The 23,699-nt window shown below is 39.6% G+C and overlaps 1 protein-coding gene across 10 annotated transcripts in view; it reads left to right on the top strand.

Moving 5' to 3' along the window:
• ZHX3 (zinc fingers and homeoboxes 3) overlaps nt 1-23,699 on the top strand; it is a 137,798-nt gene that overhangs the window by 40,236 nt on the left and 73,863 nt on the right. For 6 of the 10 annotated variants that reach the window (XM_058287095.2, XM_012525820.4, XM_012525813.4 and 3 more), the window contains exon 2: nt 22,227-22,333. The gene's annotated coding sequence lies outside the window, so the exon portion shown is untranslated. The remainder of the gene's footprint in view (nt 1-22,226; nt 22,334-23,699) is intronic. The other 4 variants (XM_071211710.1, XM_071211707.1, XM_071211709.1 and 1 more) reach the window with 1 other exon arrangement.

The raw sequence follows: 23,699 nt of genomic DNA, 5'->3' as shown, positions 1-23,699 counted from the left end.
GACACCCCTGTGTGGCACGGCACTCCTTGCATGCATCAGCACTGTGCATGGGTCAGCTCTACATGGGTCAAGGAGGCCCGGGGTTTGAACCACGGACCTCCCATGTGGTAGACAGACGCCCTAACCACTGTGCCAAGTCCGCCGCCCCTCACCCTTATTTTTGAAAAACAATCTTGCTTGATATAAGATTCTTGGCTGGAAGTTTTTCTCTTACAGTATCTTAAATATATCATACCACCATCTTCTTGCCTCTGTGGTTTCTGATGAGAAATCAGCTCTTCATTTTATTGGGTATCCCTTATATGTTAAGCATTGCTTTTCTCTTACTGCTCTCAGAATTCTGTCTGTCTTTTGTCATTTGACATTCTGATCGGTATGTGTCTTGGAGTTGGTCTATTGAAATTTATTTGGATGGGAGTACTTCTTGGGGAGTAGGGTTGGGGAATTTTCTACCATTATTTCTTCAAATATAATTTCTGCCCCTTTCCCCTTCTCTTCTCCTTCTGGGACACTCATGACACATATGTTTGCATTGTCTTTTGCTGCCATTTGGTTACCTGAGACCTTGTTCAATTCTTTCCATTCTTTTCTTCATCAGTTCTTTTGTATGTTTGCTTTCAGAAGCCATTTCTTCAAGCTAACCAATCCTTTCTTCTGCCTTCTCAAAACTGCTATTATATGATTCCAGTATATTTTTAATTTCATTTATTGTGCCTTTCATTCCCATAAGATCTTCTATTTTTCTATGTGCTTTCAAATTCTTCTTTGTGTTTGTATAATATCTTCTTAGCATCCTTAATCTCTTTAGCCATCTCATTGAATTTATTAAGATTTGTTTGAACATCTATGATTAGTTGTCTCAACTCTCTTATGTCATCTGGAGGCTTATCTTGTTCCTTTAACTGAGCCATATCTTCCTGTTTCTTGGTGTGGATTATAATGTTTTGTTGGTGTCTTGGCATCTGCCTTACTAGATGTATTTATTCTGGGTGCAGTTTCTCTCTTTAGTTTAGGGCTTTCTGGCCCTTTCTCCCTTCCTGGTAGTAGGAGCCAAGGATGTAGATGGTACTATAAGCTGTGGAGGCTCAAGCTACCCTCATTGCCCCAGGGACCAATGAAGTTTCTCCCAACTTTCTTCCTTGCCAGGGATAGGCACAGAACCACAGCCATGTGTAATAATCCAAGTTGTGAAGGCCTAAACTCTAGTTGCCCAGAGAGACTGATGAAGATTCATACCCCTTCCTCCCCTGCCTGGGGCAGGAATGGAGCTGCAGGTTGGGCAGCAGTCTATGCCATGTGGGTCCAAAATGACCACAATTACCCTGGTAGACTTTGAACTATTCAGTCTATACCAGCTGAATGTACCTGCAGTTGCCTGGAGAGGCTGATGCAGGGCCTATCACCCTCCTCCACCCTGTTGGAGATGGGGCTGAAGCCTAGGTTAGGGCTGCAGGCCAGTGTGGGTGAAAGAAGCCAGTCCCTACCAGCACTGTGATTTTCAGTCAGCCCAGGTCCCCCTCATGCTGGGGGTGGAGTTTAAATGGCAGCTACTGGCCTCTTTCTGACTTGGACAGGTTCAGACTTTAGCTCTTCTTAGGGTTATACTTTAGCCAGCCAAGTTTACTAATCAGTAGCTAAAGTTGGTGCCCAACAGTGTCCTCCTCCCCAATTTTTAGGAAGTGGAGCCTCCAATTCCAGCAGTGGAATAGCTCTCGAGGTGGCTTGTGCTCCGGGGAGTGAAGTGCTCTACTGATGAATCTTCTCTGCAGATGGGCATTCTCCTCTTTCCGTTCTTTCAAGGAGATTGCAGGATGCTCTTCTGGTCTCCTGGAGCCCCCAAACAGGTGCTTTAGGTAGCCCTGGGTGTTTACTAATTACCCTGTAACACGAGTTGACTCTAGGAGCTCCTTACTCTGCTACCATCTTGCCCGTTGTCATTTGATTTTGTTTTCCTTTTATTACGAGTTTTGTTTGCAATTTTTTCATTTCTTGTATTGAGATGAGTTTTTTAATCCCCTCCCCCTAGTGATTCTTAGGTTTCATATGCCAATTCTCATCTGTCAGTGTTAGTGATGAAATGGTAAAGTACCAATTCTTTGCCTGCCATATTTTGAACACAGGTAATGGGCAGGGTTTGAGTACTGATGGTTGGCCACCATCTGGACACAGACTGGTGGGTTTTTTTTTTAAGAGAGGATCTGACTTTAACTTGAAAGTATTCATGATAGTAAGTTACTTTCAAATATAATGGTTGCCTTTGCTTTTTTTTTTAACTGTATACATATAAAAATTTTTTTTGAATCACACAGTATGCTACACAATATATTTGGTTCATAGTAACACAGTCATACAGTATTATTTGTCCTTTTGTATCTGGCTTGTTTCTCTCAACATAATGTCCTCCAGGTTCATCCCCTTTGCATTATTTAACAAATGTATTTGGACCTAACTTTCTCTGTAAGCATCCGAATTTAAATAGCATCTATTTTTCCTCCACCAGAAATGAACAGACTTTTAGTGTATGGTCTGCTTCTCTTTTCTTATCCCTTTAGTTCCTGGATTTTTAACAAAGTTTCTGATTAATATTCTGCATTATACCTCTTTTGTTTCAAGAATTCTAACTAGCAATTGCAAGGAATTTCACGCTTGTTTTATCAATACTTGTTGAGATTTAACTGTGAGTTTCACTTATTTCTTTTTTCAACTCTGTGTCATATTTTCTAAATTCTTTTATTTCTTGAATTCAATTTAATGTTGCTACAGAGTAACCTTGAGTCTCTTGTCTCCCAATCCTCACCCTCCTTTCCCTCCAGAAATGCATGAATGGTAAACTCTGAGCTCTTGGGGAAATTTGAGCTCCTGAATACCCACACCCCCCCCCCCCCCCAAAAAAAAAACACCTTTATTTTGCCTTCATACTTGAAGAATAATTTAAGGGGGATATAGAATACAATGATTTAAATTATTTTTCCTTTGAAACTTTGTAGAAATTGCTCTGTTTGTATTTTAGCTTCTAGTGTTACAGATGAGAAGTCTGGTACATATCCAATTTTTGTTTTCTTGTGTTTAGCACTCCCTCTTCCCACCTTAGATTGCAGAATTCTCTTTTTCTTTTTATTGAGGTAAAAGTCACATAACATAAAATTAACCATTTTAAAATGGACAGTTCAGTGGTATTTAATTCATTCACAATGTATAACCACTACCTATATCTAGTTCCAAAACATTGTCATCACCCCAAAAGAAAATTCTGAATGCGTTAGGAAGTTGTTCCCCTTTCCCCACTTGTCTCCAGTCCCTAAGAACCACCGGTCTGTGTTCTGCTCTATAGTTTACCTATTTTGAATATTTCATTCATATGTGGCTTTTTGTATCTGGCTTCTTTTACTTAGAATAATGCTTTTGAGGTTCATCCACATTGTAGAGTGTATCAGTACTTCATTCCTTTTTTTTGACTGAGTACTATTTCATTGTATTTATAGAGCACAATTTGTTTATTTCTCCGTTGATGGACATTCATGCTGTTTCTAAGTTTATTTCTCTGTTGATGGACATTCATGCTCTTTCTACCTTTTGGCTATTGGGAATAGTGCTGCTATGAGTGTTATAAAGTATGGGTAATTGTTTGGGTGCCATATTTCCATTCTTTTGGTATATACCGAGGAGTGGAATTTCTTGGCCATATGGTAATTCTATGTTTAATTTTTTGAGAAACTACTGAACTCAAACCATTTTACATTCCCACTAAAAATGACGAGTGTTATAATTTCTCTCCTTCCTCATCAACACTTATTTTCCTTTTTAAACATTATTATTATAGCCTTCCTAGTGGATATAGAATCTCTTTATTTTTGGAATTAAAATTTTTCACCTACCTGAATTTAGGTGTGTTTCTTTTTTCAGTAATCTTATAAAGCATTTATAAGACCCATTTAACCTAATACACAGATCTATCTTCAACTCAGAGGAATTCGGTCCTATTATTTCTTTAGTTACTTCTTTCCCTCATCTCCTTTTTTGTAAAAAAATAAATAAAAATTAAAAACTACTATTAGACTTGCATTGGTTCCCCTATCCCTTGGTTTGGGAGAATTCATCTGTTCAGTCTTCCAGATCACTACTTGTGTCTTTGGTTCTGTTCCTTTTTCTATTCAGATCAATTTTGAGGGACTTGAAAAAAAACAAAAACTTATAGTTCTATTTCTTTTATCGCCCACCAGTAACTTTTCAGTATCCTCTGATTGCTTTCCCCTCTTATTATTTTCATAGATCTCTGAAATGGTATCTTTATAGATCTTTCAGAGAATACTAAAATTATTTACTGTTTCTTTCATTAACTCTGTTTCCTCTGGGCTTTGTTCCCCTGTTCAATTTAGTGTCACTTTTCAATCTATTGTTTTTCTCAGTGTTTGATTCTTAGTTGCTTATAAATGAGGATCCAAACCAGTGCTTTTCATTTCTGAATATATATTAAATTACCTGGAGAGCATTTAAATACAAAAGGCTGGTAGAATGGGTGTAGCTCAGTGATTAAGTGCCTGCTCTGCATGTATGAGGTTTGTGTTCAACCCCCAAACCTCCTAAGAAAAAGAAAGAATTAAAATAAAAAATATAAAAGCTTGAATCCTCCCTTCTCTCTGAAAATGTTGGTTACGTTAGATTGTGGTGGGGCCCAGGCATCTGGCCTTTTTTAAAGTTTCCCAGATGATTCCAACATGTATCCAGGGTTGAGAACCTTGAGAGCCCCGGTTGTGTGATCAGAATGCAAATTGTAGTATGTTCCCTCACCAGTAGTGGATATTGTTGTTCTCCAGAAGTAAATTCGGAGTATAGGAATCCCGGTCCTGCTAAGTGTCGGGGACATAACTCCAGGGTTCATAGTCATCTACCTTTTGGGTAGGTGTGTGCCTTGTCCCTTGTGGTAATATGTCTTCTTTCTTTAGTCCTAGCCCCTTAATAGATAGAGTTCTTCTCACAGCTTAGCCTTTCTGATAACATTGGGGCATGCAACTGTTCCATAGACGTTTAGTTATTCTCCTGACAATCTCTGCTCTATTTCCTATTCCAAATTCAGCTTCTGCCATCTCTGAATGTGGGTTTGTTTTCCCCTAGGGCTCTGTTGGGCACACTCACCTTTTTGCAGTTCCTTCTTTTGCTTGGTTAGAGTTGAATGTTCTGTATTCTTCTAGCACTATCTTCCTTAAGTCCTGATAGGTTTTTTTTTTTTTGCGGGGGGGGGGGTTGCAGAATTCCTCATTCTGCTCTCTTGATGGCATCCTTACTGTTCTGTTTATCTGGTGCTGCTATGGACTTATTTTTACTTTTATATTTTTATAATATATATTCTTAACTGTTGTAATGAATAATTAAATACCATCTTTTATATATGTCATTTCAAGGAAGGATGAGAGGTACATGCTGACACACCATTATTTATTTGCCATGAACCAGGAGTCCCCAAATTCTTTTTAGTTACCTATGAAAAGTGTCAGACATCCAAGGAATTTAGCAGCCAATTCGTAGAAGAGGGGCATGGGTGGCTTAGGCAAATGAAAACCTTTCATTCCATTAGTAAAATGTGCATTGAAAGTTGTAAGATACCATTTTCACATATCAGAGTAGCAAAATGTCTTGTGGGGGCAGGTATTGTGAAAGGTGTGATGGGGAATATGTAAAGGGCGGGGATGTAAATATGTGTTTGAAGTGTATGTGTGAGAGATATATAGAAAGAATTTAGTGCAGCAAGGATGTAGCAGTTCATATGTTCTTTTTTCATTTAAAAAAATTATTGAATTATATCACTCACACATAAACATACATAAACAATAAGTGTATGCAGTCATTGTGAACTTACTAAACAAGCATACATAGAATCATACAGGACTCTCATAACTCACCCTACCACCAATACCTTGCATTGTTGTTAAACATTTTAAACTAATGATTAAAGAGCATTGTCAAAATAGTACTACTAGCCAAAGTATTTTCCCCCAATCCACCTTATTATTATTATTATCTTTATATCATTTATATATGAACATACATTAACAACAAGTATGTAGTAAAAGTTGTGGACTTACAAAGCAAACATACATAATATTATACAGGGGTCCCACACATCAGCCCTCCACCAACACCTTGCATTGTCTTGAGACATTTGTTACAGATTATGAAAGAATACTGTCAAAATCTTACTACTAATTATAGTCCTTACCTTACATTCTTACATACTCCTTGTAGAATGCAAATTGATACAACTCTCCAAGTAGTTTAGCAATATGGGCCTTAAAATTGTCCATACTCTGATTCAGGAATTCAAATTCTGGAAGTCTATCCCAATGAAATACTCACGGGTTAAGATAATAATTTATATACAAAGATGTTTATCTCCAGATTATAAAGTAAATAAAAGCAAAATAAACACATTAAAATCACGACATTGTGTAATTGTTTAATTATGTCTATGCAGATAACAGAACAACACACAAAATGTAGCTAACAAAAATAGATGTTTATAAGTGTTTTTAATAACATAGGGAAAGTGCTCAAGGAATGATGCTAAATAGAGAAACATATATACTCGATAACAGTTTTATACATTATTCTTATGGTTTGGATTATATGAATTCCCCCACCCCTATAATCTTATACTCTTCTATAGTTCACACATTTCTACAGTAAGATTATTATAATCAGGAAAATCTCACTATTTTTTTTAAAGATTTATTTTATTTATTTATTTACCACTCCCTTATTGTTTGCACTCAATGTCTGCTCTCTGTGTTGATTCACTGTGTGCTCTCTGTATCTGCTTGTCTTCTCTTTAGGAGGTACCAGGAACAGAACCTGAGACCTCCCATGTGGGAGAAAAGTGCTCAATCGTTGAACCACCTCTATTCCCTGTTTTGTTGTCTTTTTCATTGTGTTTTCTCTTTATGTCTCCTTGTTGCGTCAATTTACCACACCAGTCCCTTGTGCCAGTTTGCTGTCTTGCTTATCTTCTCCAGGAGGCACCAGGAAGCAAACCTGGGACCTCCCATGTGGTAGGCGGGAGCTTAGTTCCTTGAGCCACATCCCCTTTCCACTATTATTTTTTAAATTCTCAAGCTGTCCCACAGAGAAATAGGAATGGCCAGTAGTCTTATGAAAATATGTTTAACCTTTTTTGTGATAGAACATGCAAAGAATGCTCATTAATATGGAAAATATTTATATATATGTGAAAAAAAAAGTAACAATATATCCTATAACTGTATGTCCCAGTTAGTTAAAATTGTGTGTGTGTGTTTATATATATATGTATATTAACATGTTGACTGTAATTATCTCTGGGTAATGGATATTTTTTAGATGGCCCTTAATTTTCTTCCTTATGCTCGTGATTTAGATTATGTGAGTTCCTCCTTGCCCCATGTTCTTTTCTGTATTCAATGTGTATTACTTTTATAATCAGAGAAAAAAATTTCAGGCACTTAAAAAAAGAAGTCAAATTAGTTTTTCTACCTTCTACTTATACCTTCTCTCTTTTTTTTAAAAGATTTATTTATTTATTTTTCTCCCCCGCCCCACCCCCACCCTGGTATCTGTTCCTTGTGTCTATTTGCGACTTCTTCTTTGTCCACTTCTGTTGTTGTCAGCGGCACGGGAATCTGTGTTTCTTTTGTTGCATCATCTTGTTGTGTCAGCTCTCCATGTGTGTGGCACCATTCCTGGACAGGCTGCACTTTCTTTTGTGCTGGGCGGCTCTCCTTACGGGGCACACTCCTTGCGCGTGGGGCTCCCCTACGCGGGGAACACCCCTGCATGGCACGGCACTCCTTGAGCGCCTCAACTCTGCGCATGGGCCAGCTCCACATGGGTCAAGGAGGCCCGGGGTTTGAACCGCGGACCTCCCATGTGGTAGACAGACACCCTAACCACTGGGCCAAGTCCACCGCCTATACTTTCTCTTAAAACATACTTAAAATATTAAACATGGAAGTTAGAATGAAAGAGAAATTTGAGGAAATTCTCTGTAATTTAGTTTAAGAATGAAATGAATTCATAAATTAAAATGTCTATGCTATTTTAAAGAGGTTTATCTTTGTTTTGTCTAAAAAGGCATATTTGAGTATTTTATTTTTGAAAAATGATTTATTTCTTTATTTCACCCCCTTCTCCCCATTGTCTGCTCTCTCTGTCCATTCACTGTGTGTTCTTCTGTGCCTGCTTGTCTTCTCTTTAGGTGACCCTGGGAAGGATCCTGGGACCTTCCAGAATGGGAGAGAAGTGCTCATTCTCTTGCACCACCTCAGCTCCCCAGTCTGCTGTGTCTCTTATTGTCTCTCCTCTGTGTCTCTTTTTGTTGCACTGTCTTGTGTATCAGCTCTCTGCTCTGGCTGGCTTGCCGTACAGGCCAGCACTCCTGTGTTGGCCAGTACGCCACTCAGGCCAGCTTGCCTTCATCAGGAGGCCCCAGGAATCAAACCCTGGAACTCCCATATTATAGATGGGAGCCTAATCACTTGAACCACATCCACTTCCCTATTTGAGTACTTTAGATGTCTTACTTCTTTCTCAAAATCTTAGCCACATTGGTGCAACATGATGGAAAATTGCTTTAGTGTCTTTTAAATTTGAACTTTTAAATTTCTCTAAATTGAGGCATAATTTATATAGAGCAAAATGCACAGGTTTTACATATATAGTTCAAGTTTTGACAAATGTTTATACCTATCCATCAGTATTTAGAACATCTTTGGGAAGTGGTTGTGGCTCAACTGATAGAATGTGCACCTACCATATGGAGGGTCCAGGGTTCGATACCCAGGGCCTCCTGACCTGTGTGGTGAGCTGGCCCACGCGCAGTGCTGCCACGTGCAAGGAGTGCTGTGCCACACAGGGGTGTCCCCTGCGTAGGGGTGCCCCACGCACAAGGAGTGCACCCCCCCCCAAGGAGAGCTGCCCTGTGCAGAAAAAGCACAGCCTGCCCAGGAGTGACGTTGCACGCACAGAGAGCTGAGGCAGCAAGATGACGCAACAAAAAAAGTGACACAGTTTCCCAGTGCCGCATGACAAGAATGCAAGTGGACACAGAAGAACACACAGCAAATGGATATAGAAAGCAGACAATGGGGGGAAGGGGAAAGAAATAAATAACATAAATCTTTAAACAAACAAAAAAAAGAAGTAAAAAAAAAGAACACCTTTGTCACACCAAAAAGTTCCTTCATGCTTTCTTCCTATCATTCTTCACAATTCAAAGGTAATCACTATTCTGATTTTTACCACCATATCTTAATTTTTTTCCCTGGAACTACATATAAACAGAATCATAAAATATGTTTTCTTTTTTGTTTGGCTTTTCTTGCTCAACATGATTTTGAGATTCATCTATGTTGTATAAGAAATATGTTCTATTTTATGGCTGAGTAGTATTCTATTGCATAACATAGCACAATTTGTTTATCCATTCTCATATTGACAGACATGTAGGATGAGTCCAGGTTTTGGCTATTATAAACATTCCCACCATTTAAAATCAAAGATGGTTAGTTGCTAGCTGTGTGAAAAACGCCAGCCTGCCATTCTGCTTCTCTTTTCCTTGCAAACCAGGCATTTGCACTGCAGTTAAAGGCCTGTTTCCAGGAGCATGTAATTAAGATCTCTCCAAAGAGAGCAGAGAACAAAATTAAAGAAGCCTATCAGTCCAGGAGAGATTCCACAGGCGTTCAGCTCTTGGTCATAGAATGACAGGCCCACAGATTAACTGAAAACTCCCTTTACAGAAAGGGAAAAAGGGAAAGCTAAGTAGTGAAAGAGTTTTGGGTACCCAGTCAGGGACAAAGAGAGCCGCTGCCACATTGGGTTCAAATTGCCTCAGTTTTGAGGTGAAGAGGTTAGGGAGGCTGTGCTCGGAATGCTGAGTGGGGAATGCCCTGAAAATGGGGTGGGGCTGCTTCCTCACAGCAGTGGTTGCCAGGGTGCTTGATCTGGGCTCCCTTCTGCTGGGTTTCTGGGTAATGAGCACCAGAATACACTTGAAACTCTTGCTGTTGGCCTCTGATTGCTTTCCCAATAGGAACTGCCTAAAAAACCCACAGACTCAGTGGCTACCATCCATTCAAGTATTTACGCTGTTACCCAAGAGCAGGAATTCTTAGTTTTGGGTTTAAGAGGCATAAAATGTTTCTCTCTGTGATTGAATGGGGGCTCAGCACCCCTCCCCCAATCTCATTCTTCATACAGTTCATTTTTCTCAGTGCTGCCACCCACCAAGGAAATCATGGCCTTTCTCCCATTTCATAGCCATCACCCCCATTTCCTGCCTGGTCCTTGCATCCTGACACAGAATTCAGGTTAGCTGAATGCAACTAGAGCCAAGGAAATGTGGAAGGAGAAGTATAGTTATTCAGTTAGCTTATTGACTTGTTCCATCCCTTATAGAGAATGGGAAATTGCATGAGACCTGAAGTTAAGAAACTCATTTGGCAATGGCAGGACCAAAAAAGGGGAGCCCTTTCCACCTGCTTATGTTATAAGGCTTTCCAGTTCCAGAAGAATTTATGGCAAAATTCATGCTGCGATATATTACTCTGACCAGTCTTGCTGAATTATGCTGAAAGAATTCCCTGACTGCTTAGCTTTGGACTCTGCCAGCAGGCTGTTCCACATACATCCTAGCCCAGTTCTTCCCCTTTGCTGATCTCCTCCCTGGACTGTTCATCTGTTGCCTCACTGCATCAGGCTCTTACCTGGTTATCTTCTGGCCTCCATTTCTTGCTCAAGTCCATTTTTTTTCCTTGTCGCTTTTTTCCTTGCCTTTTTCAACTTTAACTTTCTGGTAAAAAGAAAGTGCTAATAAAACATTGACTTAGAACCCCAAACTATTAGCTAGCATTTCCTTCTAAGAAACTGATCATGAGCACTTGCCAGAAGATATTTTTATTTCTTTGATTTCATTATAAATGACAAAATACATGGAACTGGATTTCTTTTTCTTTTTCTTTTTCTTTGGATTTGGTTGCTAGTTGTTTATTTCAATACCAGATGGTATTTTCTGATTGAAGTTATTTATGTGGTTCTTATAACCCTTTCTGATATTTCTGGATCCCTTTGGACGCTGAGTCTCAGGTGAGCCATATATTAACAAGAGGTATAAACTGAGGCTTTGAAAAGTTGACACCAAACATAGGAACTTAAGGAATTACTGCCCCTTAGGCTAATAATCCACTGATCTTAAAATGGCTTTTATTTTTGGGAAATATATAATTTCCTTGAAATTACTAGTCTTAAAAAAACCATTTCTTTTTCCTGGATTACTTGTCATTTTCATTTCTAATTTTGATGTGAGAGTAAAGAATAGATTGTGTCCAGCCCAAGTTACATTTATAACTTCAAGTGATTATTCTGTCATAGACTTTAACCAAAAGTTTTAGACAAAAGATTTTTAAAGTCTTTCCTTTCCCCACTCCCTGTTCCCTGATTATAGTTGACACTTTAAGCCCTCTGTCCAGGCTTCTTTGAGTGAAATCTTTGGAAAAGAAGCTAATGTTTCATAATCAACTTTTTGGGATTTAAACTATTTGAAAGATGCCAATCTGTGAAGTCTCTTAAATAAGTCAAGTATCAGGGAACATATAACATTCATGTTTATGAGCTTCTCTACTAGGAACTGAAGATGATGAAACTTGATTATAAATAAGAGGGTTGAAAATCCTTGAATTCTGTTATTTTCCATAGGCAAAAGCAAATAATAAGACCCTAGTTAACTGACACTCTGTCTCTGGGACATGACTATTGGAACTTTTCATGGCAAGTGTAAACTTGTTGTTTGTGGATTGTTCCAGGGTGTTAGTAGATTGCCGTAGAAATACCAACAACTAATGGAAGTTAGTACAGTACCTCAATGATTTTTAAAGGTAACAGATTCATATTACATCATAGGCTGTAAAGATACCCTTTATTCATGAATTGGAAGACTTAGTATTGTTAAGATGACTGTTTTTGTATCTTGGTTGCTAAAGCAAATACCATGCAATGGATTGGCTTAAACAATGGCAATTTATTAGCTCATGATTTTGAGACTATGAGAAGTCCAAAATCAAGGTGTCATCAAGGCATTGCTTTCTCCCAGAAGACTGTGGCTTTCTGGGGCTGGCTGCCAACAGTCCTTCATCCTTGGCTTTTCAAATATACGACGAAGCACATGGTGGACTCTCCTGGCTTCTCAGTTCTGTTGACTTCCAGCTTCTGGCTGCTCCCTGTGTTTTTTTTCCTGTGTGTCTGAATTTCATTCTGCTTATAAAGGACTCCAGTACTAGGATTAAGACCCATCCTGATCAGTTGGACCACACCTTAACTGAAATATCATCAAAGGGGGTCCTATTTACAATGGATTCACATCTACGTGAATGGATGAAGTTTAAAAACATGTTTTTCTGGTGTTTATTACTCCAGACCTCCACAATGGCATTATTACCTAAAGCAATCTATGGATTCAATGCAATCCCTATTAAAATCCCAGCAGCCTGATTTGCAGAAATGGAAAAGCTGACCCTAAAATTCACTTGGAATTTCAAGGAACCCTAAATAGTCAAAACAACCTTGAAAAAGATAAAGTTGGAGGACTCAGTTCCCAATTTCAAAATTTACACAAAACAGCAGTAGTAATCAAAAGAATGTGATACTGCCATAAGAATAGACATATAGATCAGTGGAATAGAGTTAAAAGTCCAGAAATAGACCCACATCTATGGATAATTGATTTTTTTATTTTTATTTTTTGGTCAGTTTATTTTTGACAAGGGTGCCAAGATCATTCAATGAAGAATTAAGTTTCAACAAATGGTGTGAATTCCACATACGAAAGGATGAAGTTGGGTCCCTACCTCAGACCATATATAAAAATTAACTCAAAATGAATCAAAGACCTAATTATAGACCTAATTATAAAAGCTAAAATTAATTAAAACTCTTAGAAGAAAACATAGGGGTGAATTCTTATGACCTAGGATTTGGCAGTGAATTCTTAGCAATGACACCAAAAGCAAAAGCAAAAAAAAAAAAAAAAAAATAGATAAACTGAACTTCCTCAAAATTAAAAACTTTTGTGCAACAAAGTACACTCTTGAGAAAGACAACCTGCAGAATGGGAGAAAATATTTGCAAGTTGTATAAAGGTCTGGAATCCAGAATATATAAAGAACTCTTACAACTTAACACAAAAAGATAAGCCAATTTAAAAATGGGCAAAGGACTTGAACACATTTCTACACAAAGAAGATACATAAGGGAAGCGGATGTGACTCAACTGATAGAGTGTCCACCTACCATATGGGAGGTCCAAGGTTCGAACCCAGGGCCTCCTGGCCCATGTGGTGAGCTGGCCCACGCACAGTGCTGCCGCGCACAAGGAGTGCCGTGCCACGCAGGGGTACCCCCACATAGGGGTGCCCCTTGCGCAAGGAGTGCACTCCGCAAGGAGAGCTGCCCTGCATGGGAAAAAAAAGCACAGCCCGCTCAGGAGTGCCACCACATGCACAGGGAGCTAATGCAGCAAGATGACACAACAAAAAAGAGACAGATTCCTGGTGCCGCTGAATGGCACAGTGGACACAGAAGAACACACAGTGAATGGAGACAAGAGAGCAGACAACAGGGTAGGGGGAAGTGGAGAGAAATAAATAAAATGAATCTTAAAAAAAAAAACAACCACAATGAGATACCATTTCAACCCACTAGGATGGCAGTCTTGGTTTGCTGTAACAAATAATACAGACCATTTGGCTTAAACAACAGGGATTTGTTATCTCACAGTTTTGGAAGCTGCAAGTCCAAAATCAAGATGTCAGTAGGCCATGCTTTCTCAGAATTCTGTTAACATTCTGGTGCTGACTTACCAGCAATCTAATACGCAATCTCTGCCTCTGTCACATGGCTGTCTCCTGTCTCCTTCTTACTGCAACAACTATGCCCAAATTTCCTCTGCTTAAAGGGATTCATATTAGATTAAATCCCACCCAAATTTCGTTATTTTTATCTTAATGAAGATCCTATTTACAAAGTGGTTCACATCCACAGGACTGCAGGTTAGGACTCAAAAGAGTCTTCATAGGGAACATCATTCATCCATAACAATGGTATAATAAAAAATTGAGGGAAGCGGATTTGGCTCAATGGATTGAGCATCCACCTACCACATGGGAGGTCCAAGGTTCAAACCCAGGGCCTCCTGACCTGTGTGGTGAAGCTGGCCCACATGCAGTGCTGATGCATGCAAGGAGTGCCATGCCATACAGCAAGATGATGCAACAAAAAAGAGACACAGATTCCTGGTGCCACTAACAAGAATACAAGTGGACACAGTAGAACACACAGTGAATGGACATAGGGAGCAGATAACTCGGGGGGTGGGCAGGAAGAGAAATAAAAAATAAATCTTAAAAAAAAAAATAACAACTGTTAGTAAGGATGTGGAGAAATTGGAAACCTCAGACCTTACTAGTAAAAAGGTAAAATTATGCAGTTGCTGTAGAAAACAGTTTGGCAGGTCCTTAATAAATTAAACAGAATTACCGTTTGACCTGGCAATTCCACTCCTAGGTATATACAAAAAGAATTGGAAATGTGTATTTAAACAAATACTCGTAATGTGAACATTCATAGCAACATAACTCACAATAGCCAAAGGTTAGTCAAAGGTGGAAGCAACCCAAGTGTCCGTCAACAGATGAATGGATAAACAAAATGTAGGGGAAACGGACTTGGCCCAGTGGTTAGGGCGTCCGTCTACCACATGGGAGGTCCGCGGTTCAAACCCCAGGCCTCTTTGACCCGTGTGGAGCTGGCCCATGGGCAGTGCTGATGCGCGCAAGGAGTGCCCTGCCACGCAAGGGTGTCCCCCGCGTAGGGGAGCCCCACGCGCAAGGAGTGCGCCTGTAAGGAGAGCCGCCCAGCGCGAAAGAGAGTGCAGCCTGCCCAGGAATGGCTCCGCCCACACTTCCCATGCCGCTGACAACAACGGAAGCGAACAAAGAAACAAGACACAGCAAATAGACTCCAAGAACAGACAACCAGGGGAGGGGGGGATTAAATAAATCTGTGAAAAAAAAAAAAAAAGAAAACTTATGGGGAAGAAAACAAAACAAAATGTAGTATATCCATACAATAGAATATTATTCAACAATGAAAAGGAATGAAGTGCTGATACATGCTACAACATGGAGAAATCTTGAAAACATTTTGCTAAGTGAAATAATTCAGACATAAAAGGTCAGATATTGTATGATTCCATTTATATGAAATAAATAGTGTAGGTAAATTCAGAGAGATTGAAAGCAGATTAGAAAGCTCAAATGATAAGGCCTCTTCCTACCATATGGGAGAACCCAGGTTCAATCCTTGGGACCTCCTGGTGAAAAAGAAGAAGGGAAAGTGTGCCTGTGCAGTGAGACAGTACCCATGTGGTAAGCCAAGTGCCTGTGCAAGTGCCCATGTGGTGAGCCAAGTACCCACATGAGTGCCTACATGGTGAGCCAGTGTCCATGCAGTGAGCCAGTGCCCATGCAAGTGAGTCATGCAGCAAGATGATGACGCTACAAAAGAGAGACGAAGGGGAGAATTAAAGTGATGCAAAGCAGAGACCAGGAACTGAGGTGGTGCAACTGACAGAGAATCTCTCTCCACATTAGAGGTTCTCAGGATCGAATCCCTCTGAATCTTAGAGGAGAAAGATGAGAAGATAAAAAAGAGAAATAGATACAAAAGATCACACAGCAAATGGACACAAACAGCAAAAACAGCAGGGAGGGGGTGGGGGAGGGGGAAACTCTTTAAAAAAAAAAAAGCAGATTTAGCAGCTGCCAAGGGCTAGGAGAATGGAGAATGGAAGTGACTGCTTAATGGGTTTGTGGCTTCTTTTTGGAGTGATGAAATGTTGTGGAACTAGATAGAGGTAATGGTGGCATAACATTGTAAATACACTAAATCCTACTGAACTGTATACTTTAAAATGGTTACTTTTATGTTATATGATTTTTTTCTCAAAGAATTACATCATAGAGTTTCTGTGATCTCACAGATAACTGTTGCTTTGCTGTCATAGTTACCTATGATTGTGGAAACCCATGTGATTTGTAACGTTACTACATTGGGAAAGTTCTTTCCAGCTGTGGGCAGGAACACTTGAAGACAGATGAACTCAAGTGGGTTTCTTCCTAAAATAACAATTATAGGAATATATTTTTGCTTTTTCTTTTTCACTTTTGTTTGTTGAAACTGGTAAAACTTCTATCTTGAATGGGCTCTAGGTTGTTTTTAACTGTAATCTGGACTGAAGTAGTTTGGTTCTGCAATTAATTTGAAAAAGCATGTTTAAAATAATTTTTATAATATTTGGAAATGGAGCAACTGTTGGCTTTATGAGAATTAAGAGTAATCTTTAAAGGATCAAATAAGAAATACTATGTGATGGATTTCAGTCAGACTTTTCTGAAGATTTTCTGTGCTGCACTTTCAGAGATTTTTCTAACACTTTCTAAAACCATTGCAAGTATTTTTTATTGTTAGTGAAATTGGCGTTAGGCATAAAGAAATTCTCAGATCAACCAAGCAGAGCTTGTGCATCAACTAAAAGTTTAGTTTCTTATTTTTATCATATACCTGTTTTGTTGTTTTGAAAGAGAGGTTTAGGTTATCTGGCAAAAGATCTGAGATCACGTTGAGTTTCTCACTCACAAAGGTGAAAGTGTTCTGCCAATCTGGATGCTTTTCTTTATGAGTTAGGATGATGCTTCTACTCCACAGTCAGTGCTATATTACATGTAAAATTGCTTCTCTGGTGATATATTTGTGCTAATTGTTTTGCCTACTCCCACTGAGTTCATGCTATGACCAGATATATGCCATCTAGGCTAAGAATCTATCGCAAACAAAGCCAACTGATCTGTAGCAGATTGAACCCTCAACTTTTGGCATTATTGGCATCAAATCCCAAACAACTGAACTAGAGATAGTTAAAGAATAAATGCCTTGTTTGAGCAAGGGCTTTATAATTTTAAAGTCAGAAGGGATCTGGTAAGCATAACAAAATATCTGGGATAAATATTATAAGCTGAAGTAGTAGGTCAAAGTGATTATTCAGCTTAAATTATTGCTTCTGACTTCCATAAAATTAGGACGATTTCCCTTTTGTGATGTTCACAGAGTAACTTTTTTAAAATAAGGAAAGGTCAATTTTTGTCAATTAAAGTAAGTTGTGAAGAACTAGGAATTGGGTTTTTCAATAGATTATTAATTTGCAAAATTTTCCAACAAGAGCTACTAATTTAACTAGACATTGAGCTACTATTCCAGTATAGCACAGAAGAACATGAAATAGATGAATGAAACTGTAGCTCACTGTGCAAAATTTTATGTATATTTGTCCAGGGACTATACTGTCTTTTTGATAAGCAGCTTAGCTCATTGTGATTAGGAGCAGAGTTCTAAGTCAGACTCTACCACTGTTTTCTTGGGCAATTTATGTAATCTTTCTATGCCCTAGTCCTCATTTGGTTGATTAGAATAATCAAATCTACCTTATAAGCCAATTGGAAGGATTGATTTAGCTAATGTAGTTAAAGTTCTTAGAACAGTGCCTGGCACAAAGTAAATGCTATATATAAGTATATATTAAATATATATTAAAAAAAAACATTGGTGATAAATTGGAGCTTCTTTATGAGGGATGCTTTTTTAGAAGAGCAAACCCATTTACCCTCACAGATGTGCATCATCCTGACCCTCTCTAATGTGCTGATGCCCAGATGTACTGTTTGTCTTTGAAACTTGGTATACAAGTTTGAATTTCAGAGACCTTCTGGCTTACTCACTTTGGGGCAAATTGACTACTAATAGACATCTCAATTAAAGAGAATGCTTAGGGAAAGAGAAATGAAGAACTTAAGAGCAGTGGGTTTCCAACTGTTTGCCAACTACTTTCAAATCCCATGAAACATCTTTACTGGTTTGTTGAAAATATAGTTACTGTCTCATTCATTCACAAGAGTTATTCTGTGCCTCTCCTGGGCCCTTCACAGAATGGAATCATAGAGAGGTGAAAGTCAGAAGAAACAAAGATGAAGATAACATAGTTCCCTGGCCTGGAACTCACAGCCTGAACCAGATTTTCTTCTTCTTCTTCTTTTTTTTTTTTTTTTGTCAGCGGCACGGGAATCTGTGTTTCTTTTTGTTGCATCATCTTGTGTCAGCTCTCTGTGTGGGCAGTGCCATTCCTGGGCAGGCTGCACTTTCTTTTGCGCTGGGCGGCTCTCCTTACAGGGCGTACTCCTTGCGTGTGGGGCTCTCCTACGCGGGGACACCCCCGTGTGGCAAGGCACTCCTTGTGCGCATCAGCACTGTACGTGGGCCAGCTCCACACGGGTCAAGGAGGTCCGGGGTTTGAACCGCAGACCTCCCATGTGGTAGGCAGACACCCTATCCACTGGGCCAAGTCCGCTTCCCAACCGCCACCAGGTCTTAAAGATATTTTTCTACAATTTCTTCTAGAAGTTTTATGGTCCTTGCTTTTATTTTTAGGTTTTTGATCCATTTTTTAGTTAATTTTTGGATAAGGTATGAGATAAAGGTCCTCTTTCCTTCTTTTGGCTATAGATATTCAGTTCTTTCAGCACCATTTTGCTGAATGGACTATTCTGCCTGAGCTGTGTGGGTTTGACAGGCTAGTCAAGAATCACTGTGATTCTTACATGTGATTCATACATGTGAGGGTCTGTTTCTGAGCCATCAATTTGGTTCCATTGGTATATGTGTCTCTCTTTATGCTAGTACCATGTTGTTTTTACCACTGTACCTTGGTAGAATGATTTAAAGTCCGGAGATGAGGATTCACTTTTCCTTTTATGATGTTTCTCGCTATTCAGGACCCCTTACCCTTCCAAATAAATTTGCTAATTCTGTTTTCAATTTTTTTTTTAATGCTGGTGGAATTTTTACCAGGGTTGCATTGAATCTGTATATCAATTTGAGCAGAATTGACATCTTAATGATATTTAGTTTTCCAATCCATGAGCATGGAATGTTCTTCCAGTTATTTAGGACTTTTTTGATTTAACATTGGGTTGCAATTCTTAATACAAGTGCTTTATCATTGGTTAAGTTTATTCCTGACTACTTCAGTTTTTTCTGTCATATTTTATTTTCACCACTCTTTTCACACCTTTAGTTACTTTTATTGATATAATCTTAATTTCCAGGCCCCTCTCTCCATCTTGTCTTTTCAGGCTCCAGCACACCCTTTAGTATTTCCTGAAAATCTGGTCTCTTGCTTAGAAATTCCCTCAGTTTCTGTTTATCTGTGAATATTCTTATCTTGCCCTCATTTTTGAAAGACAGTCTTGCTGGATATAAAATTCTTGGCTGGAAGTTTTTCTCTCACAGTATCTTAAATATATCAGACTACTGTTTTCTTGCCTCCATGGTTTCTGGTGAAAAATCAGCACTTAACCTTATTGGATATTCCTTATATATTATGTATTGCTTTTCTCTTGCTGTTCTCAGAATCCTCTCTTTGTCTTTGACATTTGACATTCTGATTAATATGTGTCTTGGAGTTGGTCTATTAAATTTTTTCGGATGGGAGTTTGTTGTGCTTCTTGGACATGGATATCTATGCCCTTTAATAGGGTTGGAAATATTCTAACATTATTCCTTCAAATATTCCTTCTGCCCCTTTTCCCTTCTCTTCTCCTTTGGGACACTCATGACATATATGTTTCTACATCTCTGGCCATCATTTAGTTCCCTGAGACCTTGTTCAATTTTTTCCATTCTTTTCTTCATCTGTTCTTTTGTATGTTCACTTTCAGAGGCCATTTTATCAAGCTCACCAATCCTTTCTTCTGCCTCCTCAAATCTGCTATTATATGATTTCAGTGTTTTTTAAATTTCATTTATTGCACCTTTCATTCCCGTAAGATCTGCTATTTTTCTATGCATACTTTCAAATTCTTCTTTGTGCTCATCCAGTGTCTTCTTTTTTTTTCTAAAGATTTATTTTTATTTATTTCTCTCCCCTCCCCCCCACTTGTCTGTTCTCTGTGTCCATTTGCTGTGCGTTCTTCTTTGTCCGCTTCTGTTGTTGTCAGCGGCACCAGGACTCTGTGTCTCTTTTTGTTGCTTCATCTTGCTGCATCAACTCTCCGTGTGTGCGGCCGCCACTCCTGGGCAGGCTGAACTTTCTTTTGCACTGGGAAGCTCTCCTTATGGGGTACACTCCTTGTGCATGGGGCTTCCTTACATGGGGGACACCCCTGCGTGGCACGGCACTCCTTGCGCGCATCAGCACTGCACGTGGGCCAGCAGCACACGGGTCAAGGAGGCCCGGGGTTTGAACCGCAGGCATTCCATGTGGTAGATGGACACCCTATCCATTGGGCCAAGTCTGCTTCCTCAGTGTCTTCTTAATATCCTTAATCTCTTTAGCCATTTCATTGAATTTATTAAGGAGATTTGTTTGAACATCTATGATTAGTTATCTCAACTCCTTTATGTCATCTGGAGACTTATCTTGTTCCTTTAACTGGGCCATAGCTTTCTGTTTCTTGGTATGGGTTATAATTTTTGGTTGGTGTCTTGGCATATGGATTACTAGACTATTTATTCTGGGTGCAGTTTTTCTCTTTAGTTTATGACTTCCTGTCCTTTCTCCCTTGCTGGTTGTATAGTAGGAGCCAAGGATATAATTGGTGCTATAAACTGTGGAAGCTCAAGCTGCCCTCATTGCCCCAGGGATAGATGAAGCTTCTCCCAACTTTCTCCTTTCCCAGAGGTAGGGACAGAGTCACAGTTGTGTGGAATAATCCAAGTTGTGCAGGCCTAGACTGTAGTTGCCCAGAGAGACTGAGGAAGCTTTACGTCCCTTTCTCCCCTGCCTGGAGCTTGGATGGAACTGCAGTTGTGGGCAGCAGTCTATGCAATGCAGGTCCAATATGACCGCAGTTGCCCCAGTAGACTTTTAATTATTCAGTTTGTGTCAGCCAAAGATACCCTCAGTTACCTGGATAGACTGGTGTTGAGCTAGCCAGCCTCCTTCCTGCCAGAGGTGGGACTGAAGTCTAGGCTAGGGCTGCAGGCTGATCTGGGTGAAAGAAACCGGTTCCTACCATCACTGTGATATTTGGTCAGGCCGCCTTCCCCTCAGGCTGGGGATGGAGTCAAAATGGCGGCCACCAGGCTTTTTCCAACTTGGACAAATTCACATTGCAGCTGTTCTTAGGGTTATTCCTTAGCCATCCGAGTCTACCAATCAGTAGCTGAAATTGGCAGCCAACCATCTCCTCTTCCCCTGTTTTTGGGAAATGGAGCTTCCAATTCCAGTCACAGAACAGCTCCTGGGGCAGCTTGCACCACCGGAATAGGACAATCACCGGCCTCCGTGGCTTGGCTGGCAATTTCCCAGAGAGGCTGGTGCAGGTCCCTGTAGCTTCCTCCCTGTTGGAGGTGGCACTGGGTCTTAGGCTAGACCTACAATCTTACCTGGATGGAAATAAGCCAGTCCCCACCAGCACTGGGATTTTCAGTCTGCCCTGCTTCCCCTTGTACCAGGTGCAGAGTTAAGATGGCAGCTTCTGGCCTCTTTCTGGCTTGGACAGGCTCATACTTTAGCTGTTCTCAGGATTATACTTTAGTCCACTGAATTTACTGAGTAATTTACTCCTCAGCTGAATTTGATGCCCAACCGTCTCTTCCTCCCTCGTTTTTGGGAAGTGAAGCTTTCAATTCCAGCCCTGGAACAGCTCCCAAGGTGGCTTGTGCCTCCGGTGGAGGATGGGCACCGGCCTCCGGGGCATCGAGCGCTCTACTTATAAGTCTTCTTTGCAGATAGGCAGCCTCCTTCTTCTATTACTTCAAGGATGGGGCAGGATGCCCTTCTGGCCTCCTGAAGCCCCCAAACCAGGTGCTTTACTAGCTCCAGAGAGCTCTAGGTGTTTACTAACTGCCCTGGAGCAAGAGCTGACTCTAGGAGCTCCTTACTCCGCCATCTTGCTGTAATCTCTGCTAGTTTGTTTTGATTATCTCCTTTTATTCTACCCGCCCTCCTCCACAAACACAGTTTTTCTGTTTGTGTACTGTTCTGGTGAAAATAAATTAGGAAAGCAGATTGACAAGACTGGATAATTCAGCTTCCTGAAGTATCTGCTTTATCTCTTTTCTTATGAAGTGATGACATGCTCCTTCTTTTATAGGGCTGAACTGCAACTGCAGAAGCAAGAACAAGTGACCCTTTAAAGATGCATCTGGAACTGTATGAAGTGAGAAGGGGAACCAGAGAGAACAATGAAGTAAGGAAAAAGTATGTTTCCTGGGTAAATAGCTTACTTCTGAATTTTAAATAGTTCCTTGCTGTATAAATTATCATAATCTTATAATGCTGAAGTCTTATAGCCATAGTCAGTCTTTGTATTTCTGTTAAACATTATTTTCTTCTCCCTCAGTTTTTATTGCTGAACTCTTTGATCAAACAATTATTTTTTAAAAAATTAATCTATAAATCAGTATTGAATATATCCCTTAAATGATTTCTTAGATTGTTTAATAGGAACCTGTTGTATCTTAAGTGGATCTTTGTATATTAAAATCTGGAGTTGTGCGTTGTGGCTCTGTGATTTGCAGATTTAGTCCAAGTGTCAGGTTTTAGCCTGACTGCAAAGCTTATACTTGTGCTTTATTAAACTACTGACTTGAAAAACCAGTAAACTAGTTTGAATACCAATTATCTAAGATGTGTGGCATTCCTCTTTGGAATGGGAAACATCTTTAAAATTCTGAATACAGAAGACAAAGCAGTTAGCAAATATGGACATAGCCTTCACTTTGTGACATACGTGTGCCCTAATAAAGCTTTATAAATAAAGGGAATCTTTTGCATTATTTTCCATTATAAAGTTAAGAACCCTTCTCCATTATGCTGAACAGAGATTTTTTGGAAAGAAAGGGAAAGAAATGGAGGCAGAGCCATTGATGGGTGTATGATGCTGAGAGTTCTATGCCACATAATGCTGACTGGGACAACTCTTGGCAATATTCCTTCTCCACAAACTTGGGGACCACTCAGTACTTAGGGGATTTTTCCACAATTGTAGCTTCTGGAACTTCTTGCCTTATGGTAGGGGTCTTCCTTATGCTTCAGTAATGGATTGCGGGATGGCCACTGTAGGATATATGACATATACCAGTTTGATCATATTTTAATTCTGAGTCTTAAGGGTTAGTAAAAATTATGTAGTGACCTTGAATATCAATTCTCTAAATTAAAAATGGTATTTTACAAATAAGCTTATACACATATTTAGAACTTCCCTTCCAATTGACTCTGCTTCAACTACACTAGTCTTCTTCCTGTTCTTTAGTCATTCCAGAAACCTCCTATCTAGGAGCCATTGTACTTGCTGTTTTCTTTGCCTCAAACACTCTTTTCCCAGATAGCCACATGATTCCTACCATCATTCTTCAGATTTCTACTCCAAAGTTACCTTATCAGTGATGCCTTCAGTGGCACCCTCATTTAAAAGTGACATCTCCCCACACTCTAGAATTCCCTTTCTTTCTCCTGCTTTATTTTCTCCATAGCAGTTATCACCATCTAACTACTATACATTTATTTTTTGATTGGCTCTCTCCCTGCCCCCCTCTATACCCACAGCTCCATGAGGGCAAGA

The sequence above is a fragment of the Dasypus novemcinctus genome, chromosome 24 (genome assembly GCF_030445035.2).
Source record: "Dasypus novemcinctus isolate mDasNov1 chromosome 24, mDasNov1.1.hap2, whole genome shotgun sequence".
In the NCBI taxonomy this organism is placed as follows: Eukaryota; Metazoa; Chordata; class Mammalia; order Cingulata; family Dasypodidae; genus Dasypus; species Dasypus novemcinctus.
The sequence above is the reverse complement of the archived record's forward strand: the minus strand, read 5'-3'. Positions and strand labels throughout refer to the sequence as shown.